Genomic DNA, 22,862 nt, shown 5'->3' on the forward strand with positions numbered 1-22,862 from the left:
AACTTTTGAGTGGCAGGGGAAGCACCAGAGGGTCTTGACTTGCGAACAGGGTATGGCGTTACTGGGTCAGAACATGGATGATCTGCCCTTGCCGGAGAGGGACAACCCCCAGAGGGTGTTAAGAAAACCGTGGGAATTGTCCACTGTTAGTCCGAGAAAAGCGAGAAAAAAGCTCAAGTATCAAGCAAGCAGGTACTGTCTGCGGTCGACCGGGACCTGCAGGGGAGTCAAGCCGTAGAGCAAGATTAAAACCACAAATGCTTCACAACCATCAGGACCGTACAGCAAGGCAGAGAAGGGCGACACAGAAGCAAAAGTATGCCTTTGTTTTTCTTTTTCCGGAGCAGGGGCAAGTTGGGAGGGGGGAGCAAATCTTAGAATGGGATTGGGTGATCCCGCTGGGGTTTACCGGTGGGAGGCTGGTGGACCAACTCTCGAGATGGTGATTCGAGGGGGGCTGAAGGCCAGTTGGTCTGTCCCCACCAGGGGAAATGGGGTGGAGGGTGAGGGTGTGGGGGGCAAGGAGGGGGCAGGCCCGAATGATGAGAGTCACTTACCCTGGCCTTTAGTAACATGGTGGATGCGGGCACGATGAAGATAATTTCGCTGAATGTTAATGGCCTAAATTCAGTAGTGAAAAGGAAAAAAGTGGAGAGATTTGTTAGGCGGGAAAGGCCAGATGTGGTGGCCCTGCAAGAAACCCATATCCAGACGAAGGATAGAAATAGAATAAAGATATGGGGCTATTCTAGAACCCTGCAGGCTACACAAGCTGTAAAGAAGCGGGAGTCTCCTGGCGTTAAGAGACAAATTAGACCTAAACATAACAGGGAAAGACACAGACAAGGGCAGATTTCTAGCCGCAACACTGGAAGGGAAGGGGGCGTCACCAACGATAGCCACGTTATTCGCACCTAAAACTGGGCAGGAGGAATTCATACTATCTGTGCTTCACCACCTGGAAGGTTCAGCAAAATCCTCTATAATACTAACAGGGGATTTCAACATGCCATGGGACAAACTAGGGGACAGACCCCACATCAGGGAGGGCCGTCGGGTCAGCTTAAGGGAAGAATGGCCGACCTGTCTTTAGTGGATGCTTGGAGGGAATTAGAAGGGGATAAGGAAGGTTTTACGTTTTACTTGCATGCTCACCGCTCACACTCGGGAATTCATTTCATATGGATGTCCAGTAGATTGCTGGGAACAGCGAAGAGTATAGAGTGGGGTCCGATCGCATTTTCTGACCATGCTCCATTGGTGATCTCTCTAACTAAAGGAAGGGTCCGTTCGGGCCTGTGGAAATGGAATTATCCAACTCCCCTGTTCAAGGACAAGGTCCTGAGAGAGGAGGTGGATGGGGAAATTGAGGCCTTTTTTGAGACAAATAAGTTAGGGGATACAACTCATCAGATGCGGTGGGACGCCTTTAAGGCTACCCTCAGAGGGACGATAATTGTTATAAAAGCAAGAAGGGATAGGGAACTGAGGCTAGACTGGAACAGCAGCTGAAAGAAATAAAGGGGAAACTTGGCCCATGGCAATCTTTAGCCACTAGGAGGGCATACAGGGCGTTCCGGGGGCAACTCAACGTGATACAGACGAGGGCAGTGGAGAGGAATTTGCTTCGATTTAAGCAAAAATGTTACATCAAGGCAAATAAGGCAGACCGCTTGCTGGCGAGGATGCTTATGAGGGAAGAGAAGACCAAAACAATAGCATAAATAAGGGTAGGAGGAACCAGAATCAGCGCAAACAGTGCAGACATCGAAAATTAGTTCACCGGATTCTACGCGGACTTGTATAGCTCAGAAAACCTACCGCAGCAGCTGGTGTCCGAGTACTTGGGGAAAGTAGATCTTCCCAGATTAACCGTGGAGGAATACGAGGCACTAGAGCAGGAAATAACAAGGGATGAGGTCAGAGCAGCAATCCGGTCCCTACCCCCCGGCAAATCTCCAGGTACGGACGGGTTTGTCGCAGAGTTTTACAAAAAGCCTAGGGAAACGCTTATCCCCCACCTCACAGCCCTATATAATCAAATAGGCAAAGACTGGGCCATCTCCAAGTCGATGGAAGAGGCGAAAGTCATCCTTATTGTCAAAATAAATAAGGATCCCACGAAATGTGTGTCATACCGCCCTATAGCTTTGATCAATGTGGACGCTAAGATCCACGCAAACATCTTGGCTGCCAGATTGGATCAGATTATCCCCAGATTAATCCAGCCTGATCAATCGGGATTCGTAAGGGGTCGGCAGACATGGGATAATGTTCGAAGGTTGGTCCATCTGATAGAAAAGTCACACAAGAAGGAGATCCCAGCCATACTTATGGCAATAGACGCCGAAAAGGCATTTGATCGGATGTAATGGCCCTTCCGCTTTGCGACAATGCACAGAATGGGATTTGGCCCAAGTTTCTTGGCCCGTGTAAGAGCAAGTTATCAGCATCCAACCCTTTGTCTCGCCATCAATGGCCAGCTCACAGAGCTGATCCTAGTGGGGAGGGGAACCAAACAGGGGTGCCCGATGTCTCCAATACTTTACGCAATACATCTGGATCCCTTTGTCGAGGTGGCCAGGGTCAATAAAAACATAGCAGGAATTCCTTTTACGGGGGCACCTCACAATATTGCAGCATTTGCTGATGATATGATCCTTTCCCTAACACAGCCGGAAGAATCCCTAATGGCAGTGGCAAGGGAGCTGGAGCAATTCGGGAGGGTGGCAGGTCTCGAAATAAATGTAATTAAAACAGAAATCCTGAACCTCACCCTTCCGCCGGCTAGGGCTCTTGACCTAAAATCAGCTGCTCCCTACAAGTGGGTTGAGCACTCCCTTCCCTACCTGGGCATCCAGTTAACCAAAACGGTGGATGCGTTATACCAGGCGAACAATCCCCCTCTCTTAAAAAAGCTAATCCAAACTGGTTGATTGGGGCCCGTTAGCAATCTCATGGCTGGGGCGTATTAATGTCCTGAAAATGGCAATACTACCCCGTATCCTTTGCTGTTTCGCGTCCCTACCGGCTAGCGTTCCGCAATCCTTTTTTAGAGCCCTTCAAAAGATAACCACATTTTTATGGAACAATAAGCACCCGAGAGTGGCGGCCAAATTAATGAGAGAACCAGTGGATAGGGGGGGGGCTTGGGGCTATCTCATTTCAGGGTATACTACAGGGCAGCCCAATTGTGGGTTATAAGGGACTGGCAAAGGGATGACCGTGAAAAGATATGGAGACCCATGGACAGGGCGGTAGAAGATCTGGAGGGATTATTATGGAAACCTAGAAGGGATAGGCCAGCAAGGGTGTATTGTAGTGACCTCCTTTCAACGGGAATGCAGGCTTGGGATGAGACAGCAAGTGCGGCGTGCCTCACAACTTACCCTTCGCCGTACACACCATTCTTTGATAACCCACAGTTTACGCCGGGGGATAAAACTTCCACATATGAAAATTGGCGGAAGGTGGGGGGGTGTAGAGTGGTCCGCGATATGGTCACGCTCGGCCAGGTCAAACCCTTTGAGCAGTGCAAGGCAGAATTTGCTCGGACGGAAAAAGAAAGATACCCCTACGTCCAACTCAAGACACTGGCTATACCACCCCACCATGCAAAAAGGGGCTACCTGCCAGCTAACCCCGTTTGAGAATTTTTTGTGCAGAGATCCCGGGGACAGACATCTAATTTCAGCAATCTAATAGCCATATTAAAGCCGCCGAGGACCTGCCTCACAGGAATTTTATAAGGAAGTGACAGGAGGCAGTGGGGAGAGTTATAGACGAGGGGGAGTGGACGAAGCTGTGGGGATATATTCCTAAACTAACGCAATTGTTGCAAGTGAGGGAGATTTGGATTAAACTGATGCACCAGTGGCACATGACCCCAACAAAACTGCATAAGGTGTTCCCGGACACGGCGTCGCTCTGCTGGAGGGACTGTGGGGAAGTGGGTACATGGAGTCACATTTGGTGGGGATATCCCAAATTGGATGCTTACTGGAAGGGTATAATAGAGTCAATCGAACAAGTCATTGGGATCAAGTGTGTGGAGCATAAGGGGCTGGCCTTGATGGGGATGGGGGGTATACTGCAGGCCATCAAGTATAAAGCAGACCGCAAACTAAACAGGATTATGATGATGGCGGTGGTGCTAGTGGTGGCCCGCAAATGGAAGTCTAAAGAACCTCTGCAGGACCATGAATGGGTAGCGAAAATTTGGGGTTTATTAGCGGTGGAGTGGCTCACCCACTCGTTGCAGGGGGAACTTAAAAATGCAGCGGTGCGCTAGGCTCACCTGGTATCCAAGAGTCATGAGCATTCTGGGGATAATAGAACACTCAGGGTGAAGGGACCAACTGGGAGAGAAAATTAGGATGAGGAGCGACCCTTGAATGGGGCGCATGGCACCATGCGCAACAAGACTTTGGGGTGGAACTCTCAAACTGGGGGTGGAGGGAGGGGAGAGAAGGGGTTGTTTGTTACTTGTTACTGTTAACTATAAATGCCAATAAAAACGTATAAAAAAAATGTAACCAATCATGTTCTGGCACCCAGGAGGAGGGCTGTATAGAACTTCTTCTATTTAAGATCCACCAAATAGACCTTGAATCCTTTTTAATTAGGCTGGACATTAGGTCTCGATTCTTTTGTATATATTTCTTTTGTATGTATTTGTGTGTGTTGCGTTATTTCATCCATAATCGATACTTTTGTTTTAGTGATTTCATTTCTATTCTCTTAAGCTTATGTTGTTTTTCACTACCCTTATCTCTTCTCTCAACAGACCTCTTCTCATAACCACTTCCCTATCACAATTGGCCCATTTATCATCCAGACAAACTTTAGATCGAGGTTGACAAACATCCTTCTTTACATTTCCCAGCTTTTCTAGTAGCATTGGGAAGAATATTGGGGTTACAACATCTCTTCTTTCTCCCACTGGTGTACCATACCACCATCTTGCCATCTTCAAATATATTTTTTCCACATTTCTGCTGCTCTAAACCAGTCTCCCTTTTTCACCTAGCACAACTAAATCCCTTCTGTCCATGGATTCCATTTCTATATATGGCGTTCCTCCGACAAGGGCTAACAATAGGATTGAGTGATCACTAAATTAATTTTTCAATATTTTTAGGTCTTTTATTCTTTTCACTTTGATGTTTTTTGTAAATATATAGTCGATGGTGGACGATGTAATTGCGTTAGCCCATCTAAGTACTTTCTCCAGATCACGGTTTCTCATTAAATTGGACTGTGCAAACCCCATCTAGATAGAAACTGACCACTCGTGCCCACTGTTTGCCTTTCTTGAGGGAAACAACCTCACTTCGCCTAGTTCTAACCCATCAAGATCTTGCATCTCTGTTGCCGTCACATGACACAGTTTAAATTACCTCCCATAAATCTCTCCCCCCTTTTCTTTTGCCAGTCTGTTAAGATGTTCTCTATCTCATTCATTACTTTCTCAGAATCTCCACCTACGGGGTTCAAGTAGCTATTAATTATGAGGGTAGTATGTGCTTTACCATCCAAAATATCAGTCATACTCGTTACTAGTAGGCCATCGTAACAGGTTTTTACATCTTGAATTGTCCGTGAGATTCAAGTTCGAATTACCGTTTACAAGCCTCCTATTGTTCGCCCTTTTTGTTGCATTTTTAATGTTCACCTTGTAACCATCAAATACTGGTTTCATCCTTAGACATGTTTCCTGGAGAAGAAAGATTTCTGCATCTTCTGCTTAGGTAAGCATGCAAGAAAGAATCGTGTCCCCTTTATTCAAACTTCTTATTATAAATACGTTTTCTCTAGAAGCCGGGTCAGTTGTTTGAACATGAGGGCAATGAGTTGGCGAGCCACCCCCAACTAGATGGGGCTTCAACTGCGTTAATCCGCCTGCATTGGTCAGGGTCAAATGTGCATACTATTTTAAGGTTGACCCGTCCCTTCTCCTGCAATTCCGACTCTGTCTTTTGCATAATAGGTCTCGAATCCCTTCAGCAATAGTTCCTCTTGACAATCATTGACCATAGATTTGACTAGTTTAGATGAGAAATGGACGGCACATTTCCCAAGATAGGAGCGATCAAACATGTGCACAAAACATAGATCTACCAAAGCGAAATTATTAAGAGCAGGCAAGGAGGTTAATAACCCTGGAATACTTCTTCGGTTCAGTTGTATGTTGCCATCCTTTCAAATACTTATTTGAAAATGATCAGACGCAGCTTTTGCCGCCTGTTTAGCAGTTCAGTGTTCTTTTTTGTGTTCTGATTGATAGGCTCCATGCTGCTAAGATCTTTGAGTGCCTCTCTCCATGGTCCACTAGATTCTTGTCTGGGTTGTCATTTATGGACATATTAATAGATCCTGTACTTGATAACTCCACTCTTGATTTCGCACTTGTTGGTAACCGTGTGGTCCTCTCCTGCTCATTTTCTTCAATTGACTGCTCGGTAGATAGAGTCCTAGTTATTTTTTTTTCTCAGATGTTTTCTTGGGTTGCCTCAGTGGGGGATCAACATGCGGCAGTCTCTGCCCTTGTGTCTTGCCTTGGACCACCTTTGATACTGACTCTTTCACAAACATCCCATCTTCAAATTAATATCTAGCTCTAGAGTTGGCTGCTTTCCACATTTTCCTCCAACTCAATAGCCTTTTCCTGCCTTTGGCAGATTTGGTTAGTACTCCTGCCAAGTGCTAGGGTTATCATTCCCAGTATATCTGGGACAAAGAAAAGTGACTCTCTGGTGCCAGTTTTATTTATTATTTTTTTATTTGGTTTATTACAAACCTTTACAATGTTTGTGATTACAAAAGACAAGAAAACAGGTAAAATAAATAATTTGCAATGGTGACAATTTTTTACGCAATAGTTTTATCACTGGTTAGAGTTGTCAGTCCTTTTTATACCAATACTGTTCACACCCCAGGATTTGGGGCAAATCGATTAGCGATTACTTCCAACAGGAATGTCAGTGCAAAAGTCAACTTGTTGTTTGTATCGTCAAAGCACACATGCCACCAGTCTTCTGCGGGCATTGAGCCATTGTTTATTATCCACATGCCAAGGTGTTTAGTTCTTTCATTTTTTAAGGCTACACAAAACAATATCAAGTGTTTTAAGGTTTCATCCTGTTTGTTACAGAACCTACATTTTAGGTGCATGCCTGTGTGCTTAGACCATCGACTTATTTCTTTAGTTCTGAATTGATTCAGCGCCAGAACTTTATCAGCAGAGTTCTCCGGCATCTGTCTGGAAATTTCTCCAAGTATTTGGGAATTTTATTTAACGTTTTGGCCCTGGTGGAGCCTTTTGCATGATTTTTAAATTGTTTTAGTTCCCCTGTATCGATCCAATCCTGAATCCAGAAGTGTTTAACTGCATCAGCATTGTTTTCAAGAGTGTCTTTGTCAGTACTAAGATTGTCTAAAATTTTCGCGCAGCGTTCCACCCATAGACGGAGGATGTTGTTTTTATCACCAGTGCTTGGATCACGTAAGATGTTAAATTGTGGAGGTCCGTTCTTCATGATCATCTTTTGATACATGGTTAGCATGTTCAAAAGAATTCTTGCGTTCATAGATACTCCGCTCATATCGGATCCACGGTGTAGGAGTTCCCCTGTTTAGCCGTAGAACTTTAGACCAGAAGAGGTTTTCATGGGTAAACAAGACAGACGAAGGGCATCCCAGGGCATTTTCAGCTCCATATGTCATTGCTGGAACTGCCTTTTGTTTGTAGAAATTTAGCACAGGTTTTAATGAAAATCTGACAAAATTTCCTGTTGAGGACTGTTGCTTGTGCAGCAAGATGCTGACATTTGGCCTTGGTTTTTTCGACCCAGGTGGCATCATTCAGGCTTCAGCTAATCCACATTCCTACATATCTTGTGTGCATTACGCTTCTGATCGATTGTTTCTCCAGGAACCATTTGACATTTTTCTTGTTCCGGGACTTGTTCTTTCTCAGATCTTGTATTGTCAGAACGTCTGATTTATTAGGGTTGATGCAGAGCCCATTTGTTGCTACATATTGTTCCACTGCATGCAGTTTCCGCTGCAACCCAATCAGTGTTGTATCAAGGAGGACAACATCGTCCGCATAGAGAATCCAGTTTAGATGGGATCCGTAGAATTTAGTGGAAATGCTTTAATGCATTCGAACGGCTCTCCGATAGCAGAAAAAAACAAAACAAGTTGAATATTATTTAGGCTAATGGACAACGCTTGCTTAACCCCACAGAGGGTTTTGATGTGGGCTGATGATGTTCTAGTACAATCAAGACAAATCTTAACTTCTTTATTCTTGTGTAGGTCTTTTATGGCCATTGGCAAGCTAAGTGGACATTTCCACTTCTGAAGTTTTGTTCAGAGAATTTCACAGTCTATACTTTCAAATGCATGTGACAGATCTATGAATGCAAGCTATATTTTAGAGCCTCTTTTTATGGCTTCCATTTTCATTATCTTGATAAGAAGCAGAGTCAGCCCACAGCCTACTCCTTTAACGAATCCTGACTGTCGAGGATTGAACTGGCCACTGCTTATTATCCAAGAAGACAGGAGTTGCTGTAGTTTTGTTGCATTGATTTTGCCTAAAATGTCTAACAAGGCAATTGGACGGTAGGCTTTTGGGTTAGTTTGGTTGCCTTTTTGGAAAATTGATACCACAATGGCCTGTTTCCACGATGTCTGGGTGGAGCACTCTGAAGCTATCTTTGTAAACAGGAGGGTACAGAATTCGGCCCAAGCCTCTGGATTTTTTTTCAGTGTGGTTAGTTAAGCCAGCAGCCCTCAAAGAGCTGATCTTGTTGGTGTTATTCAGAATGTCCTCCCTTTCAAAATTGAATGCCCAATGAGTTGGATCTTTGATCGCTCCTTTCTTCTTGTAGGGTTGGCCAAAGTGTGTGACCCATTGTGTTTCCGTCACCATATACTTTTGTATTTATCGATTTATTGATTTTTTAGAGCGCTTTAATCTTTTGAAGAGCTTGTTGTGGACTGCACTCTCCGTTGATGACTTTACAAAATTCAGTAGAATTTTTGTTTGCCAATCATTTTATTATGTATTCTGCATCATGTTGTTCCATTGCACCTCTGTGTGCAATCAGCCAATTTTTATATTTCTGTTTCATTCTCTTTTTATCAATTGACTGGGTGTTTGAATTGCAATTTGTGATTTTTCTGAGCTCTTTAGGTAGTTCATGTTTTTTTGGAGCAATTTGAATATCATACGAATGCTGGGTTTTAAAGGCACATTTCCGAAGCCATGGGAAAGTTCCACAAACTGATCTAGTAAATGTGTGTTTCTACGCCAATTTCAGCCATACTTCTTCGATGAGCTTCAGTGATTGAATTCACATCGTTGGTTTCTAGTTGGAGTCTGCTCCGACTCGCGTCTACAGATACCGCATGTTTCCAGGTCCGAGTATAAGAAATCTGAGGAGCCACGAATGAAGCTTTTACCAAATTGTGGATCGGTTTCCACCAGGCCAGGTACCTGCAGGTTTTCCACTCTTAAAGCCAAGGTTCAAGATGCAAACATGTAATCTAGTACTTATGCTTGCGAAGATTTTTGCCAGGTCGATTGGGGAGGTATGTCCCCCATTGTGTTCCCATTGAGCATTACAATGCCTCGCATGTCCATCTCATCACACCATTGGTGTGCTAAGCGTTGTTTGGATGTTGTCACTCGTTTCCCATTATTTATGCAGTTTACGTTTAGGTCGCTGAATATAATAATGTGTGACTGAGGGTCATCGATCTTGATCTCATCAATTGTTTCCATCACTTGGTCAATGTATGATATAGTACCTGCAGCTTTGTGTTGCCAATACAGGTTCATAATGTAAATTCGATTTTTTGGCTGTTTTTTTTAGGTTCAAACACTGTGACTTGTATGTACAAAGAAATGTTTTTGGAGTCGCAAATTTCAAAGCACAAACTTTTCCGTACCAACATTAAGAGACCAGCTAAAGGTCGACCTTTAGGCTTTCTAATAGTGGCATTCATTGCAACTTCAAATTCATCCGTAATTGGACATATGTCTAGCCAAGTTTCTTGAAGACAGAGTACATGAAGGCAAACGGACAAGTCTGCTTTTATGTTGAAAAGGTGCATGAATCCTCTGGGGTCCATGTACCCATACAGAAGTTCTCTCTTTTTCCAGGGACAGGGCATTAGCTGTAATTACGTTCTGCCCAAGTTTTTGAAAGCCAGTTCCAGTTATCAGATTTCTCACTGTAGTTTTCAGATCCCGCTTTTCTTATGGCGGGATCGATTAGTTTTTGCTTACACTAAACAGTGATTTCAATCCGCTCTCCCTGTTGTGCTTCTCGTAGGGGAACAGCCTGAGAGAAAGAGACACGGTTACACCTGGCAAATGCGACCGCACTTAGCCACGACATAGTTTCTTTGCGCCACAGCGCCACCTATGAAGACATTTCCATTTGAACTATAACCTAGTTCACACGAATGTGCCTGCCTGAGGAAGCTTGATTACAGATTAGATATATCAATTTATGAGAGAGCACAGCCCTGAAGAAGGGGAAGAGTATCCCCGAAATGCATTGGCAATAAAGACTCTCTGTTTCAAACATATACCCATGATCACTACACGAATTATGAACAACTGAGTTATAGCTAAAATAACCATAATAGAGAAACATTCAGGAGATTTATCTATGTAGCCATCTCTATTAGCAATAGCTCTTTTTTCATTATGCTTTAATAATTTGATGAATCTCGGATGAGATTAGAGTGAGCGGCAGTTTAGCTGGGTGTGATTCACCCATCTTGTTTCCTGTCTCGTAGGGGACTTACAGCTTGTCAGCACACAGTGATGGATTCACTCTCTTTCTTTCTTCCACTCATCTTCAGATGCTGATTCCAGCTCCATGTGTCTTTTTTTTGCCTTATGTTTTTGAGGCTGATCAATGATGTCTCTATTTGATTTGTCTTCAATATCCACACCATGATGGATTCTGGTTACAAAGAGGTCAAATCCAAGCGGTTGTAAAATAGACGCTGCGCTCAACAATGAATCATAGATTAGTCTTGAATCAATATGTAAAGATACTCTGTCGTAGTGCAGCTCCTCTACAAATTCGACAGTCTTGATATCACTGGACTCAATGGTCCTCAAGGATGGCACATGATGTAGAAGGTGTAGAATATTGTTTCTATTCAGGATCAAACTATCTTTAATGGGCAGAATTCTTTCTAATATTTTGGTTCAACGATAATAATGCTTTCTCCTTCAACCCAAGCTTCGCTTTCGACATTTGTTACTTTTTTATTGATGGCCACACTGTTTTTTCCTGTTGTTTAGGCCTCGATGTGTTCTGATTGCAAAGCTCCCGTTCTTCCTGCATTCTGATGCCCAACTGAGCCTGTGTGTGCTGATGGTAATTTAGGAGGCCCATAGCTTCTCTGGCCACTTCTGCAAGTAATCTTTTGTCCCCGTTATTACTGCGGTATGTTTTTTAAGGCACTTTCGGTTTTTTTATTTTCAGTCATCACTTTTAGTTTAGTCATGTTGGTCTCTACTTCTAGGTTTACCATCTTTGAGTTCATTAGAGCAGTTAATGTAGTTAGATCTTTTATATTCTAATTTAGCTGCTCATACATTTTAAGGTAAAGAGCTACAGCAATTGTCACAATTGACATGACTAGAGGCTGCAGCTCTTGCACTATTAGTTTGGCCAAGTCTGGCGCATCTACATTAGAGTTATGTTTGGGCATCCTCCTTTTAAATTTGGATCGTCTAATTTTAGGAAATGCTCATTCGATGAAAGAGGAGTCTGATGATGTATCATTTGAAGATGACTCACTGGGGCTTTGTTCAGCTGCCGAGTTCTCATCCTCGGTTGAAGTTCCTTTTTTTGTTCCTCCAGGTTTATCAGATTGATTGTGGGTAAGATTCAACTTAAGATCTTTGGCAGGTCTGTGGTGCTGGCTAGTTTTCCTTTGAGTACAAATCAGCAAAGATGACGAGCTGAGCTCAATTCGTCTCCGTTTTCACGCTCGTTCATGCACTTTCCCATGCCACATGTCATCTATCACAGCGTTGGTGTTTAAAGACGATGATGTTGTGGGCTTTCCCGCGTCCTTGTTCCCAAGGTTCACATTCCCACCCTCCTTGGTGGTTTTTCGATTTCTATTATTAATGTCCTTATTCATTTGTGTAAGGTCATGTAGCAATTTGTTGGCCACGCCAACGACTCTCTCCTTTCATTTCTTTCTGTCGGAGTGCAACCCGCACCTCCCATCATGGTGAGACTCTTCACGATGTGCTCAATACTATGGAATACTTCATTCCACTCATTTGCGCCAGCAAAGTCCAGATTCGGACATCGAACTTGAGGGGCTTGCCATCACAACAGACCCTTCAACGTTCGGACACCCGATAAAACAGTTTTCAACATTCAGCGTCAGACAGGTGTCCAACTTTTCACCTTCGGCAATCAATTGTGCCCGCTCGGGACACACACTTTGGGCAGCTCTCCAAGTCAGAACACATAATTGCAGGACTGAGGTTTCATGGAGGGGGCGGGACAAGATCAATTGGGCATTTTCCTATCGTACTTTGCCAAGTGATTCAACTACCCCTTTTGCCATGCCAAATGTTCTAATTTCATTTAAAATGTTATTTGCATGCTTAGTTTTAAATCGGGCTCTAAGGCTTCGCACGGCTGATATTACAATCACAATAGCGCGCCCTTTGTTCTACTATACAGCTCTGCTACCTCAGCACCTTCACACCTTCATTGTCTTTGAATCGTTTCGTCAAGAGATACTACGGCATCCCATCCCATGCATCCCATGCACACAAACAATTCGCAATTTTGCTTACTTGTTTCGGTAAAAGTTTCATTCTCTGCATTGTCAAATCACTCAAGGGAGCCTTTGAATCCACTGTGCCTCTCCTCAGGCAGAGCCGTGTCAGTGGTTGCTCCGTCTGCAGATCGCTATCCATTTGAAGTTTACTCAGATTACACAGGTGACGGTTATAATACAAGTCAGTTTTCCAATCTGTTGTAGCAGCCAACCGCCGTGCCCCCGAACTACCAAAGCATCCAAATCGTCCAGAGACTCACGACCAAGTCACCTGTCCCCTGCTCTCAGCTCCTGCTCTCCAACAGTAACCACAGGGGGAGCCGGGCGCAAATGAAAAAGTTGCTGATGGTCCCTAGACAGGGGACCCCCAACTGGCCTCAAGGCTCAACTCGGCTCAAGATAACATGGCCCGCAGTATCGCTCAGACTCACTCGGCACAAAAGGGGCTCCAAACCACGAACCGCATCTGCACAATTCCACACAGTTCTGCTTAGAGGAAAGGACCTACTTCTTATTTTGGTTTTAGTCCGCTGATAGAATGGGTTCACTTTCTTGCCCCGACTGCCTTTCCTGACACTCTTTCAGTAATATTTACTGTTTTTCATAAACTGTGCTACTCTTGTTTCGCAGTAGCTTGGGGTTCCTCATTCATAATGAGTTGCCAATTTATTTAGGCTATTTTGGGGGTTCAAGTCTTTTTCTTGGATGCGATTCCACTCTAGTAGTTCGGTCCCTACTCCCCTTTCAACACGGAGTAATACAGACTAGGTAATAATGACCGTTGTGTCACCACTGGTGTGTGGCCTGCCTGCTTGTCACGAGACTCTGTATCCATTTAAGTTGTACCACTTCGTTGTTCCGTTCGGTGCCTTCTCAGTGCTCTGCTAACTTTGCGATCCCAGGGTAATCTGTTTTTCTGGGTTGTCGGGCTTCCAACTGTAGGAGTCTTGGAACGTGGTGCTGGGGTGGATTTTGTGTCTCGCCTCAAGTCAGTGGGACATCCAGTCCAATGGAGCCTTTAGAAACATGCCGCTTGTTCTCCCTGCGTCTTGATGACTCTGGTGTGCAGTTTGCTTTGTTGCTTTGCAATCCGCTTTCCACGGGACCTATGAGGCTCTTTTGCCTCCTGTCAGGTCTGATGCATTTCTACTCCAGCTGAATCTTCCGGGGAACATCTATCAGGTTGTTCAACCTGCACCTCCCATTTTTCCTGGCCCTCGACCGGTGTGAGAATTCCAGAACCGCCCTCCAGCCTTCTTTCATTCTTTCCCACTCTGTTTTCTCCAAGTCTTGTTGCCACTACTTCTCTACATCCAATTATTACAACCACTGCCGCTACTGCTACAACTGCTTCTTCTTAGAATATGTTGTCGCTCTTCGCATATTCCCAGGATCGTACCAGCTGCTCACATAGCCGCACACATTTGACTATGCCGTACCTTAAACATGCATCACTCTTGGGCCGAGCGCCACCACCCATAGAATACAGCTGAGTCCTCATGCAAAATTCGGTCCAGCTGTTCACATAGCTTGACTCTTGACAATTTGACACTGCACCCGTCCCACACCTGTTAATGTGGACCGCTGTAAGGGATCAAGCCAATCCCCATCTAGCTTCGATCAGGATTATAAATGCACACAAGCATTTTACCACTCCTCTCAACTCAGACTACAGTCATTGAAAGGGCGTTATCCTCAATGCTTCAAGGTCATACAAATGGCACTATGCGCAATACAAATGCCAAATAACATAACAAAACTCGCTCCTATAGTTTTCTCCTTTGTACTAACGCTCTTTGTTTATCACTACTACCACTCCTCTGCTACTACCACTCTTTTCTCACCACTACTACCCCTCTTCACTTACTTGTCTTCCCACTTTTACCCCTACAACTCTCCACAACTAACACTGCTCTACAATTACTACTTCTCTTCTCCCAATATCTCTCCCTCTTGCTACTAGTAACAGTTCCTGCTACAAAAACTTCCCTCCCCCACTACCTCTCACTACTACACTTCCTACTACAACTACCTCCCACCTCTGACTACCACTCACTACTACCACTACCTCTCACTACTACTTCCCTCCTCCCACTACCACCACCTTCCTCCCACTACCATAGACTCGGACACACACAGGCAGGCAGACACACACACAGACAGACCGACAAACACATACTAGCACACTCACTACACAATACCCTGTCTGAGTAGCAGCCTGCACACTCCACCACTCTATCCTCCTGCAGGTGTCATGGTCCTCGACACCACAACTGAACTCAACCAATTCACCACCAAAAAGAACTTTATATTCCTCGTCAAATCTCCCTACCCTCCCGTTCGGCTGGCTCACCCTAGCCAATTTGATCTATTTCCCAGTGGCATGGGGGAGGGAAGGAAAACCTTCAGAAGGGGCTTAAGTCCCGCCCCCTTTGTTACGCGTCGGTTCGGCTGGCTCAAGCCAAGAAAACAACAAGCCATTGGGACCGGCTTCACCTGCTGCCGCAGCCTCCCTGTAGGCCCTTTTTAGTATTACAAGTTCCTTGGTGATTTAGTGGGTCCCTCTCAGGCACACCGCCACTCACACTGAAGAGCATTGTGCTGCCATTGCACTGCTCACTGTGGCCCACTCCTGTACGCATCACCATGATTCACCACAGCTCCTTGCTCCAGCAAATGTACCTTCCCAGCTCCTGTCCCAGTAGACCCCAACTCCGCGTCTCTCTGTGCCCAGTCCTGCGCCTTGCTTCCCGGAGTGTCCAGCTGTTGCAGAGAGTTTTGCACCCTTTAACAGCTATCCCTCAGCGGCACAGGCTGCACGTCGCTTGCGGCGCCCCCTTCTGCGGGAGGGAGGCAGGCAGGTACAGGACAGTCTTCCTAACAAGCGCCAAGTTAGGATGGAGCAGGGCACTGTTTATATGCACACAGTCATCTGGGGGCACGACGGGGTATGGGACCCTCATGTTTTAACTGGGCCCCCGGGACAAAGTTGCCTCGGGATTCATCCCTAATACCTGAAAAGGCGAGGAGACTGGCCTGGTCAGACAATGCTGAGTAAGGAAACAGGAGGCCTACAGGTCTGGGAGAGTTTGAAAGTAGAGGCTAGCGTGGGTACCAGAGGACATGAAGCAGCTCACTACGGTCATTATGCAAGTAGAGCTCAGGCACAGACATATCCAGCAAGGACCGAAAAAGGACAAAAACAAAACGAAGAATAGGCACATTACTGTTACAAGCCAGGAACCGATTGGGGCAGGAACACAACTGCAAACAAAAGGTGAACAGCAGATTACTTAAAAAACACTGAAAACTGTTTTTACACAACCCTCAGGTTGCCTTGAACCTACAGAGACAGAAGAGGAGGGTCGTAGCTAATGCCTGGCTACAACTGCTCAAAATGATGTGTTCAGGGCAGAAGTAGGTGATGGTGGCAAATCATTGCGTCCCTTGTAAATAGCAGAATAAGGAGCATATTTGAGAGCAAGCTTAAAGCCTTACAAATCTAGAACCTTCATGGCTATGCTACCCAATGGGTTCTTTCCGAAAAGCAGCTAGAAGAAGCGCTCGGGGAATAGATCGAGGTGCCCCACAGGATTTTCAACAAGGGGAGTTCCCTAGTGCTACAGCTTGTAATTATTGCAAATAGAAGGGTCAGTGTAATACGGAATGCATGAACCAACATCAGAATAATGTTCAACTCATCCCTCCATGTACAGACTTATTTCCTAATCAAAATGATTCTAAATGCAAGCCAAACAACTCAACACACAGTACCCCAGATGAGGTTCCATAATGAGACGGTCTCAGAGAAATATTGTCATGTATCGGCTGCTTCCAGTAGATCAAAATGGCCCATTATGTGCTAAGTGAGGTTAGAGGGCACACCATTTCCTGTCAAGTGGAAACAGTGGCTAAAACCGCTTAAAATGATCGATCTGCTGTGTCTGCTTCCCTGCCATCCTTTTCTCCTTGCAGAAGGCATATCTAATACAGCAGTGCTATACCCTGTCACTGAACCGTTTTCCATCACCCTTAGGCAGATTACATAAAACACATTCTTATTTGGTGCATCAGCTCCTGTAAACATATTAGGAAGAGACGTTCTATGTAAATTAAACTGCCCTATTTATTGTACCCAGATGAAGTGTCCCTAATTATTCCAGAAAAGAACACAGAACCAGTATTGCCTTGTTTCAAGAAACACCACCAACTACACTTTAGACTCCAAAGAAACATTTATCCCCAGAGTTTAGCCTGTTAGCCACAGTTCAAGTGCCCTTTACTCAACGGATGAATGAGGTGGGATGCATTTGCAATGTAGAACCAGTGTGAATCCAAGTAGAACAGTGTTAACGAATACCCATAATTCAACAGTATCAACTGCGCCCAAAAGCTGAGGAGGACAGTTATCCAGTCTCACTGACATGTCCAAAGCAACAGATATTTTCTGTCACTCAAAATAGTGGTTTTATACAACCTCTGTTGTATATAGACAGTATACCAAAGATCAGGCGACCCAAGCACAACTTCACAAATCATTTGAAGAAAGGTAAATACGCAGGCTCAATGGAGGTGCTCATCCATGAGTTTGAAGCATCACATCATCCTGTTGTATATCCAATATTATGATGGTGAATGGATTCGGATATTCACATTGATCCACCATACATTTCTTTTGTCGGGAAGGCTGCCTAACTCAAGGAAACTATCACTTTATGCACAGTCATATTACTCTTTGAATGGTCACACAAGCAATGAAAAGAAGATAGCCTTTGTGGAATGTTGGCCTCAATGAATTTAGATTACATACAAATCTAACAAAAAGATGTATGCACATTCATTAACAGATCTGTGCTGTTATTCTCGGTCCAGCTAATAGCCTATATATACTGTGACAAATCTGGACAATTCCTCCCTTCTCCCTGATGGGAGTCACCAACGCAAAACCCTCCCTAGGGGTCTGGCCAAGTGGGTACTCACTGAGAGTGACTCCCCTCTTGGGGACAAGGCCTCTCACTCCAGAGCGGAACTCGCAGTCCAACCCACCTTGTCTGCATATGTGGAAAAGACTTTGAAATAGCCTGTAGAGCCGATGTTCCACTAAGATCCTTATTTACCTCTATCGGCTAAAGGTAATGCCGAATGCCATGGCCAACGAAGGAGAACATTGTTCCGTGTCTTCCTGTGATGTGCATAAGAGTAGAACGGATTATAGAAGGTAGAGAGACTCCTATGGAGATCAGAGAACAGCATCAGCGTCCTGGAGGGACGGAGTCACCATGGGCTACAGAGCCAGTGGCAGCAAGGAAGGCATACGAAATGCTAGCCAAACGCCTGAAGGTTACCGTTCTACCCAACTGAGGAGCCGAGGTCGGAGAAGAGGAAGAGACGGAAACACACCCGTATTATCTGGTGGCGCGACAACGAAGGAGCTGTTGTGGGCCAATACGAATGCCAAGACCAGATCATAAGAGGGAGACTGGGTCCACGAGCTCCTGTGAGAAACCAGAAGGTGTCTCACCCACTAGTCCTTGGGGATCTGTCATTCAGGTGGCCAGGACACGGCTATCGCTTTTGAATCCAGTTCCTTGGGGTGAGCCAGTGCGGGAGGATCGCCTGGGTGAGAGGTCTTCGGGGAATGGGAGAACGAATGGTGAGGCGCGGTATCCCCTTCCCTATAACACCTTTACCCCATCGTACCAAGTAGGATATTTAGGAACTGTACCGCCCGCACCCTCTTTTACAACATGGAACACTTTCCCACAGTCAACTATGAGAAAAAATGGATTAACACCCGAGCCGTATACCTGACGTGTCCCAATACAATGGCCAGGCAATTACTGACCATCACACACACCTGACTTCCATTAAGCTTACCCACATGGATAAAAGGCAGCGCAGGAAAGCACACTGAGCGAGGCAAAGTACACAAGGAAAAAGCAGTTCCAAGAGGTCAGTTTAACGAGAGGAGAAAGACGGCTAAACAGAAGGGGATCGCAAGGAGGTATATTCCCTTGACCTTTTCGACAAGGAACCGTTGTTTTCACGAGCCCTCGAGATTGAAAAGCGTAAGACCAGGAAAACAGGCTGATGAATCCTGTATTGTGTGTCAGCGATACCCGGGGCCTTACTGCACCAATAATCAAAAGCGGGGAGAATCACAAGGTGCCGTGGTACTGTTCTTGGCTCCAAGAACAAAGCAGTATCAGTGAAATCAACACAGCCGGTGAGTTTGGGAGAACGATACAAGACCGGTCTGTGTTGAAGCCAAGGTTGCAAGCAGCAAAATTGTATGGCGAGCACTCAAACGAACATTGATTTAAATACGTGTGATAAAAGACACAATTAAAGTTGCACTGCTGATGAGTGATTGAACTTTGAAACCAAGATATGATACCTTTGACAGAGTGGTCTGTCACAGCGTGTGTGCTCAATTGAAGGTCTCAGTAAACAGTCCAGCTGAATAGTGAAAGAGTTGCAGTGAATTGGGAATCAAAGTGGTCCTGCGACGGGACAAGCAAAATCCTGCGCACAATCTAAAATCTTTGATGTTGATACAGTAAAGAAAGTTTGTGGCAAAATAGGTAAAGCTGGTCCAAGCCCGGCAGAGGGATATCAATTGAAAGCTTGTGTTACGGGGGTCTCAGCCCAGTGGAGGGGGACCCGGGTTGAACAGACAATCACCCGAGAATTTGTATGTGTGAAATCCTGAGAAGGGACTGATGTTCGTAGTGTTGCATCAGGCCTTGAAAAAGAGACTTTGAATGGCAAAGACTTTCACAGAGAAGGCCATGATGTTGACGTTTTGAACTGCACCCTCATGCTAGAGAAGCCAGAGACTATGCTAAGCTCTGGTGCTGAAAACGTGAGGAAGGGAAGCCAACGGCTTGAATATCCTGACATATCAATTCTTAAACACTTTTTCTTTTGCATAACATTGTTTCCCACACTATTTGTATTTAGAAGCAAGGTTTGGAAATAGGTTTATTAGTATAGGTCCTTTTATTTTGACAGACTCGACTAGGACTGCGTTATTATTTGATGGTCGTAGCTTGCTCTCATCTTTAGATTTAGGATTAGATAGGCATTTTTCAAACCCAATTGAAGTTCAATAAACACCCTTGAACTGTGATCACTTGTGTCTGTCTTACTGTTTGATACCATGCCTTCCTTACACTCCGCACAAGTCAGACCGTAGCTACCGAGACCAGTATCCACGAGAGAAAACTGATGAAGAGCGTACCGCTGAGAGGTACGAAACCATTGAGCGATGCATCGAAGGCCGACGAGGTTACGGGAGCCTGAAAAACCAGACGGAAAACATACTGTTACAAGGTACAAACATTGTGAATAACTGATGTGAATGCTATCAAGGTTATGGTAGCCTGAGAAACTGGAGTGTGCAAGCACCCTATGAAAGGGGGATTGAGAGAGATACGAACATTGTGAATAACGGTTGGGCAAGCTATCAAGGTTACAGGAGCCTGATAAACCAGAGTGTATGAACACCCTATGTAAGCGGACGAGAAAGCCACATGAACACTTTGCATTGGGGCTGAGTAAGCCACAGGAGTTACAAAGATCTGACAAACCAGGGTCGACAGCTGCTCTTTGAATTAACTTGGGTGAAAGAAAAACATCCTGTCTGAGAATTACAGGGCTTTGGGAGAGTGCCAACACGTCGAAGTTTGAAGTTTTTTTTTATTTCCAAGCAACCCTGCAGGAATGGAAATCTTCACACAAAGAGACTATTTTCTTTGTCAAAAGGAGAGAGTGAACCCCATAACTTATGTTGGACCAGGCAGAAGCCCTGCTGAGGCTATTGTACAAAGCCTTCCGTTTTCCATTTTATCTGGTTTTTCTAAAGTGGTAGGGACAGCTACTTGGAGAGGATTCGAACCGAAGAACTTTATTTTGGACTTTAACATGCACCCTTAGCTTTTTGTTTTGCTAGGTAGGGAACATTTCTCATAGTGGTAGGGCTAGTTAGGCATTTATGCCCTTTTATTTTAATAAAACTCCTTAAATATGACCCCTAATCATCTGAGCCCTTCTACTGGTACACCACAATAAATAAATTACAGTTACCCAGTGCAAGTCCGGGTAATCAATACTCCCAATTAGAACTCTCAAACAAAGTGACACAAATTCAAATACATCCTTTTTCTTTTGTCTGTAATTCCAATTTTATACCACATTTATAAACCAATATTTCAATTATTTTCAGAGACAAAGACATTTGTCAAGCATTAACACTCTGTATACTGAAATATTCAGGCTTCTATGTCATTCGATGCCATAACTTGGAAATACATGTTCCTGAGTTACAATAAAAGGGAGTGGGTCTTGAAACAGTTTTGATTATTACAGTCATTCGGACAGTGATCGGAGTGTCACTAAATGCATGTAGAGTGATACATTAGTGCCCTCAGATTACAACACTTAAAATAGTATATATTTTAGGGAACCACGCAACTGCACATGTTTTATTTAAAGTTATGCGAGTTAGGCTGAGGGTGTTTGAACAGCGCTGATGAATATGTTCATTTAAGTATGGCGGAAGGTATTGTATTGAATCTGTGCATGGTAGCATTCTAGGCCGAGCTATCAATTTCCCTTGTAAGGGAAACACTGATTGACCGGCAGTTTTGGTGGATTTCATTCTGAGTCAAGCTGTGCTGTGGAGGAGGTTTCTTGATATTATGTCGCATTGCTAGTGGTATGTCAGTTACAACTATTGATATTCGAATAGGATTCTAGTACTGGGGAAAATAGAAATAATTAGAGACCTTTATACACCTATTCTGGCACTTATACATTTTCTACTTCACCTATTATACACACAGATTGAGAAGGTAATTGAGTTGGCCAATTTCAAATTTTAGTTTTTTATTACATTTTTCCCACAGAAATATAAAGGAAGTTAGACTTTAGTGTATCCCTGAGGAAGCCTGTTTTGAGAAGCTTTGGAATTCAACAATTTCTTCAAATACTACTACGGCCAATGCAGCATTAATGTACGCATCATTGTGATGTAATAATGGATGCGCAAGGATTAGCAATATAAGGAAGGTAGGAAAAGGGAATTGTCAACAGTCACTTATTCTCTAAGTGATAAATTCACATTTAGAAAAGATATAAAAAAACTTTAATAGTAATTATTTTAAGTTAAACATTGTACATATATAGATACACAAAAAATTTCATTTTCAAACACTCTAAAATGCATGCATGGTCAAAACCTTTACAAAGACTAATTAAGACTCATAGTTCTAAAAAAATTAGGAGCATATGGTGGTCTAGCTGTTAGTATTTAACCTAAGCTTTGGGTCCTGTAGTTTATCGTAGGGTATTAGATCTTGTTAGATCTCTAGCTATTTCTGTGCAATCTAGTTAGACTCATAGATTGCCAACTCAACATGTTTCAGTCCTCTATATCGGGTGTAGGGACTTTCTTCAGGAGTAGTCTTAAACATCCATATTGAGTGATCAGGCAGATGGTCTGGAATCTTCTTTAGATGAAGAGTCTTTAGTTAAAAAGAGAGGTGACTTTCCGTTCTTGTGTAGGGGCTCCCTTTGTTGGTAGAGATAAATCCACATATGTTGGACACGTTCTCTTGGGGGAATATGTATTATTCCTTAGGTACCTTTTCAGGCGTGGGTAGGGTATTTCTTTCTAGTCTCTAACGGACGCTTGGAAAGTCGTCGCTGCGGGGCGGGCCATTTGATTTTCAAAACTCGTGTGCGGCGTCTTTGTTTCGCGGCAAAATTGCGTATTTGTGCCCTTTCCTGGTCAATCCCTTGTTCCTAACTTGCGAAGGGTGTTCTCCTGGGCGGTCTGGTTGATGAGCCGCCGAACGTCTGTTGGTGCCGTTGGGAAAAAAAAAAAAAAAAGGTAGGATTCCACACTTGTGGACGTTTGGGATCTCCTCATTGTTTTTCCCTCGTAATAATGGATGCAACACTACTGATACAGCAAAATCTATAACATGAAGTTTAATATTGTGAGATTATAT

The 22,862-nt window shown here is 44.2% G+C and overlaps 1 protein-coding gene across 17 annotated transcripts in view; it reads right to left on the reverse strand.

Moving 5' to 3' along the window:
• The window catches only part of LOC138516732 (alpha-adducin-like), a 1,440,750-nt gene that overhangs the window by 802,401 nt on the left and 615,487 nt on the right, over positions 1–22,862 (reverse strand). The window lies entirely within an intron of this gene.

The sequence above is a fragment of the Ambystoma mexicanum genome, chromosome 6q (assembly GCF_040938575.1).
Source record: "Ambystoma mexicanum isolate Mex_15411 chromosome 6q, UKY_AmexF1_1, whole genome shotgun sequence".
NCBI classification, from domain to species: domain Eukaryota; kingdom Metazoa; phylum Chordata; class Amphibia; order Caudata; family Ambystomatidae; genus Ambystoma; species Ambystoma mexicanum.